Consider the following 6,961-nt stretch of genomic DNA (forward strand, 5'->3'; position numbering starts at 1 on the left):
TCCAGGACAGCCAAGGCTATACAGAGAATCCCTGTCTCGAAAAACAAAACAAAAAAAAACAAAAAAACAAAAAAACAAAAAAAAAAAAAAAAAAAAAAAAAAAAAAGAAGTGCCAGGACTTAGTGCTTTGTAGCTTTGTATCAGTAGAGGCAGAGGCGCTAGAGTTCTCAACCTGTGGGTCCATTTGGAGCCTCTCATGACCTTTTTACAGAAGTTGCCTAAGGCAGTCAGAAAATACAGATATTTACATTACAGTTCATAAAGGTAGAAAAATTACAGTTATAAAGTGGCAACAATAATAATTTTATGGTTGGGGGGGGGTCACCACAACATGAAGATCCATATCTTCATGCTGCAGCATTAGGAAGGTTGAGAACCATTGCTTCAGTGTAAGAGTCTTCTCTCCCTTTGATGCAAAACGGGCCCACAGGTTGCGTCAGTCAAGACTAGAGCTGGTGAAGTCAGGAGTCACGTCTACCCATGCTTCGATGGCACAGAGGCATGTTTCTAAAGGTATCAAAACCAGGACACTTAGCTGGGCATGGCCTTAATTCCAGCATGCCCTTAATTCCAGCACTCAGAGCCAGAAGCAGGTAGATCTCTCAGAGTTCAGGACCTGCCTGGTTTCCATTGAAGTTTCAGACCTTGTCTCAACAACAACAACAACAAAAACCAAAACACTAGAAATTTTTCAAACCTCCCCCAAGTGCTCGATTGCACAAGCCCCACCCCTCGTCCAGGGGAGCGCCCCAAACACTCCCAGTGTGACACTTTACCACAGTAGTACCACAGAGCTGTACACACTTCCCAGACTCTTAGGAAGATTCTCTTGCTCAGATGGGATCACAAACGTGGCGTGACAAGAAAGGGAGGCAAAGATGAGAGTCAGATGGAACCATGGGGAACGGGAGGAAGCCACAGTGGGAGTTTCTGAGGACCAGCTGCCTGCTATTTCTGTTGCATAGTGTTTATGAGCATTTGTTAAATTGTATATTTCTGTCTAGTGTATGCTTGCTTCTCTACTATATCACATTTCTTGCTTGCAACAATTCTAATCATTGACAGGGGGTGGGAGAAGAGGTTGATAGAGGTCATCTTTGTGCATCTGTGGGTGCCTGGGTAATGTCTGGGAAGGTGTCCCTAAGGCAGCCAAGAGAAATCGGAAGCTCAGATCTGGCCTAAAGAGCTGCTGACACAGGGTGGAGGGGCAGCTGGGGGGCAGCAGCACAGTTGCTGGTACAGGAGGTGTCTGCCCACAGGCGCCTGGCTGTGCCTCCAGCTGTCCTCCCAAATTCCCACCCTCACAGGTGCTGCTGGAGGTCAAGCAACTGTCAGGGAATCCTTTTACACACACTGCCATTTTAGGTAACATGTGTCCTAGGCAGCAGTCCTACACATCCAGAAGCTACTATCTCCCTGCCCTTGATCCCTGCCAGACACCTCTTCTGTTTAGATATTTAGATACCGGGGCCATGTCTCCTGTCCCCTTCAGCTTAGGGTGCCCAGCAGCCCAGCCCAATGCTCTAACAGGGGTTGAGCTCCCAACTCTGTGTTGTTAGGGTACCTGGATGGAGCCAGTGTGGTGATTCTTGAGCAGACATGAAGCTGGCCCAAGGACCCAGGCTGGCTGGTATTTTCCACAGGCCTGTGCCAGCTTCCAGGCAGCCTGGCACTGGCCAAGCAATCAGTCAGAGTATACCTCCCGTGTAGCCCCTTGGAATTTCTCCCTTTACCTCCCTGGCGCCCTGCAATGAGTACTGTGTGTCTGGATGTCTGGCTCTACTTAGGGGGCCCTCAGCTGTCCCTGCTCTGAAGCTTACTGGCATAACTGGACCTGGGCCTGCACAGGAGAGTGGGAAAGTTTAAGAGCAGGAGAGAAAACCGCGTGGACCAGACTCCAGTCCAACTAGGGAGTTGTACCATTTGAGCAAAGTGCCTTTTCTTCTCTGCCTCTGTTTCCCGACCAACAAAACAAGAAACCCCAGTAGCTTTGGCCCCGTCTTTTATTGCCATCACTTTGGAGAAAAGAACTCAGCCCCAGAAAGACTGACTGCCCAAGGTCCAAGGTCAATTTACAACCTCCCATTCAGCTGGCCTTCCAGGGAAACCAATCAGGAAAACCAGGGAACCAATGCCCATGGTCTTGTGGCAAAGCAGGCAGTGTAGCACAAGAGTTCTTTCTATCCAGTTGTCCTGGACTTGAAGGGAGTGGGTATCCCCGCATCCTTCTCAGTGACTAGTGGAAGAGCCAGTCCACTTGACTCCAGGCAGGATGGAAATGGGCAAGCGGGGTGCTGGGCTAAGGGACCAAGCAGTCGGTTTCTCACAAAATGTGAATCTTTTGGGGAACGCAGAGCGGTACCATGGGACTGGTCATATGCATGCATGTCTGTAGGAGTCCAGAGTGGGGAGACATGATCAGTGGGGTGTAGCCCTGAGTCCAGGGGCGTCCAAGAGTGGAGTGGTCTATAGAGCTAGCTTAGTGCTGGGGTGGGCCTGTGAGTGGAGGGTGCTGGGCACTAGTCTGCTGGCTGCAAAACTGGGCTTCAAAGTGTGGTGGGATCAGAGGCCCCCACTGTCTTGTCTTTACTGCTCTCCAGACCTCTACCCTGTCTGGAAGCCAGCATTGGCAAAGTGGCCTCCTCAGCCAGCAGCTCCAGGAGGGCCCGAGGTTTGAGAAGAGTCAATAGACACAGGATGTGAGGCTTTCTGGACTTGAGTCCAAGATCCAGCTTCTGAATCAATGCTGTCTTCAGCCAGCCCAGTGGGGTCCACAGATTCACTTTGCTACGAGTGGGGGCATTTCCTGGCCAGATCCCACCTTGGTGTATCCCAGGGTTGCCTCTCCTAAGCACAACCTGCCAGGCCCCCTGCAGCAAACCCAGCTCTGGGTTCAATGGCCCAGGTCCCAAGAATGAAAGATGCTCCCATTCCTCAAACACCCTGCACAGCCTGCCCCATCCATCCTAAGCAACAGACCCGGAATTTACCCCTAAAGTCAATTCTGACAAAGACGAGAAGACAACAGAAAATGGAGTCATCTGTCCCTGTGGGCCACTGCCCCCCGTGGAGAATGAGGAACAGTACAGGATGAGGACTGGAGGTCAGGGTACCCCTTTAGCAAGTCAGTCCTCTGAGGCAAAAAGATCTGGTTCTAGTGATCCATAGAGGAATCAGACAGGATGAGAGCTAGTCTCTTGTGATTTCAACCTGAGAGTTCCATAGCTTCTGCTACACTGTTGCATCTCCCGACTGCCTTTCTAGTAACACAGTTAATGTTCCTAGGGCTCTGGACCAGCTATGCACAGATCTCTGGCCCTGCTCCCACTTTTTCCACAGCTGTGTTTAGGTTGGGCCTAGAGTGCCAGCCTGCTCCTCCCCAGCTGCTGGGGGAACATCTGAACCCTTCTAGCCTGGTGCCAGCGTCAGAGTCAAAGACAGGGTGGAGGAGCCTCAGGGAGGCCTATTGCTGTCAGCACCAATGATGGATGAGGGGGTACATTATAGGGAGGCCCAGAGGGCCAGGCGCCTGTTCTGCTCTGCGGGGAGCCCCTGAACTGGCCTCCTGGGGTCTACCAGCAGAGTGTCTGCCCCTCACAGCTGGGGACCTGAGTAAAGCAATATCCCACCCAGTAAGACTGCTTAAAGGCCCAAAGGGTGCCGAGCCTTCCCACTCCCTGGACATCATGGGCATCTGGGTCTTTCCTGTTACCCTCTTCCTGCTCTGCCTGACTTCTGAGAGCTTGCAAGGTGGTGAGGGTGGGCTTCTGGGGAGGTCCAGGCTGCGACTGGGGCTGAAATTTGACTAGAACATGAGTTAGACAGCTAGGTTCTGGGGGTGAGGATTGGTAGTTTTCCCACTCCAATCAGAAGTTCACAGTCATTATTGGCTTCTTGGCTATATGACTTGACTATATGGTTTGAGGCTAGACTGGGGTACATAAGCCCCTTCCCAATGTCTGAGTTCCAGAATGATCAGGGTTGGTTGGGCATTGGGACCAGGGAGGCCTGGGCAAGCAGAGAATTCAGATGAGGAGAATTTTAGGTGCATTGCCCTGGAGGTAGATGTGTCTGGGTCTAGCCTCCTGTCAGTTTCTGAGATCGCACCCTGAATAGTAAGTACCCTTTGCTTCCCTAGGACTTCCTCGACTCCCTCCCAACCTGGGGAAAGGTAAGTGGCCCTCTGGATACTTTTGATTCCAGGGACCTTTGGAGCTTTCTAGATATTCCCTAGATATTTCCCAGCTCTGAGATTCTAGATATGAAAGCCAGGAGAGCAAGGGGTTTCTTCCCAACAGATAGTGTTAGCAATGTCTGCTTGAGGATATGAAGTTCAGAAACTCATCTTCTTGGAAGAGTTGGGAGGTTTGTCCCTGAGAACATAGGGTCCCTGCAGGAGGGGCCTGGAGAGCGGGATGTGATGGCAGGGAGGAAGGAGGCTCTGGCAGCATCCAAGGACAGTGCTACAGTGGAACAGGTGTGGGGACCAGTGAGCTGAGCGGCCTCAAGGCTTTGGGACTGAGTGTCATAAATGGGGCTTATGGGGTTCTACGGGTAGGAGGAGGGAGCCCTGAGACTGGATGCAGAGGAGGAGAAGAGAAAACAAGAAGGGTCCAATGATGAGGCTGGAGGTTGGGGGGGGGGGGCTGTAATACAGTGACTAGGAGAGCAAAGTGTGCTCTGCCCCTCAAATATCCAGGGGTATAGCTTGGACACCCCATCCATGCCAGGGACCAATCTTCAGTCCCCCAATCCTAGACTATCCCCTGTTTCTGTCCTTATGCCTCCTGTGACCAGAGGGGAAACTGAGGTTCAGAAGCAGGGATTTGGCTGGTCCCCTTCTTGATCCTCCCCGACTCAACAAGCTTTGGCAGGCCAGATGGCTGTGTATGAGGCTAAATCTTCAGAGGTGTAAGCAGAGTGGCTCAGAGGCTCCTGTCCTTCTGTGCAACTCGAAACTAAGCCCCTCATTTCTCTTCCAGGCTACAGCCTCTCCAGTGGACTGGGAACAGGTGAGGTGAAGGAAGAACTGGGGGTAGGGGAGGGCAGGGTTAGGACACTCTAGTCTCTCTCCCCATCAAAGGAGGGCAAGACTGTGCAGGGAAAGAGACTATAGACAAACAGACATCTCAGAATTGTGGGACGCTGGGAGTGGTGGTTCACACCAGTAAACCCCAGACTCAGAACTTGAAGCAGGAAGATTTCTGAGAGCTCAAGTCAGCCTGGATAGCATAGTAAGTTCCAGGCCTGCTTGAGTTGCAGAGTAAGACTATGTTCCACCCCCATCCCCACCCAAAGGGATGGAGGGAGGTAGGGATGGACACTGGCTACCAGGTAGATAGATGCCCATTCTTCTTGGCATGGTTTGATCTGAGCATAGTCCCAAAAGGTGGGGAGACCTGCTGATGAGAATGACTCTGTAAGTAATGGGTACTTCGGGGAAACCCTCAGACTGGTGCCTCTAGGTACTCACCTGCTTTCTTTTTCCCCCAGCCTTTGGAGGAGACGCTAAACCTCAGAAGTCAGGTGAGCTCTGCCAGCCTAGCTGTGTCTTTCCCATACCCGCCCCCCTCTATCTCACCAGGACTCAGGAACCCCCATCGAGGTGAGCACCACCTGATGGGAGGAGATCAGCTTCTGGGGCCTTCTTCTCTTGCCTCTGAGACAAACTGGTGAATGACAATGGTTGAGGAGACATTTAGGATATTTTGTTTCTAGCTTGATCTCAGGGAAGACATTCAAGGCTCCCGTAGCCCCACTTCAGCTGGGACTCCACACTTCCTCAACTCAGCTCCTTCTCTCTTTACAGGCTCTTCAACTCAAAATGGCTACGGAACAGGTAGAGGTGGGGCTGCCATGGGGAGAAAAGAGTCAAGGGTTGTCCCTAGGAAGGGGGAATCCTGTGACCTTCTGTTGACCTTCACCCCTTTCTCAGGCGCTGGAGGCGGTATGGAACCTCCAAAGCCAGGTGAGCCCTTCTCAGATGTTACCTGTTTTTTTTTTTCCCAACCTCTGCAGCCCTCCCCTCCCCCCACCCCCAGCCTCCCTAACTACCCTACCCTGTCTCTGTGGCATTTGGTAATAACATCATTGGTCTAGAAGCAGGGCCTTTCCCAAGTATAGCATCCTAGTTTTGAGGTATAGGGAAATGGTGGTTTTCCTGTTTGGGGGTACAGTATCACTAGGTTAATTCCCCTGAGTCTCAAGGAACTAGAACTGCTGGCTTAGGAAAGGAAGGCAGGAGGCAAGGCAGCTTCTGGTGTCAGGTGTGGGAGGAGAGATCAGGGCACCAGTCTCACTGCTACTTTAGCTGTGCCCCAGGCACCACCTCAGGCCCATTAGTCCACACTGGATATGGGACAGAGAACCCAGGAGGAAGCTCAGTCCCAGGGGTCCTGTCATCTCTCCTCAGGCTTTGGAAGGGTTGTGAAGACCCACAAATCAGGTGAGTGCTCTCACTCCATGCCTGCTCCTCCTCAGTCTGATGTCCCCAAGCCCTCTTTATTCTTCTTTCTGGCTCTTTCATCCCAGGATATGGACCTGGGCTGGGAGCTGGAGCCTCTCCAGGAGTCGGAGCTCAGCCAGGTAGGGACCACTGGATACAAAAGGAGAAAGGTTGGTTCTGGATGAAGGCAGGGCTCAGCTTTCCATCTGACCCGGGCCTGGGAGTAGAGAAACTCCAAGCTGGGGGCTTGAAGATCCTCCCTGCCCACGTCTTAGCTCCATCTCTTCCCATGGCTCCCTCCATCCCTCAGATATGCCCACCCATGTCCTACCACTTTCTCCCCAGGATTTAATGGCAGAAATGGCTTGGGTATCAGTACATCCCCTAAGGCAGGAAGCCTGCCAGGTGAGAATAACTGGGCAGGGACTGTGGGGGTGCAGGTGGTAAAGAGGGCTCAGGACACAGTTTTCACTTGAGGACAGGAATGCCAATCTTGTTATGTCTCTCTCTGGCCCA

This window comes from Arvicanthis niloticus, chromosome 6 (genome assembly GCF_011762505.2).
Source record: "Arvicanthis niloticus isolate mArvNil1 chromosome 6, mArvNil1.pat.X, whole genome shotgun sequence".
NCBI classification, from domain to species: Eukaryota; Metazoa; Chordata; class Mammalia; order Rodentia; family Muridae; genus Arvicanthis; species Arvicanthis niloticus.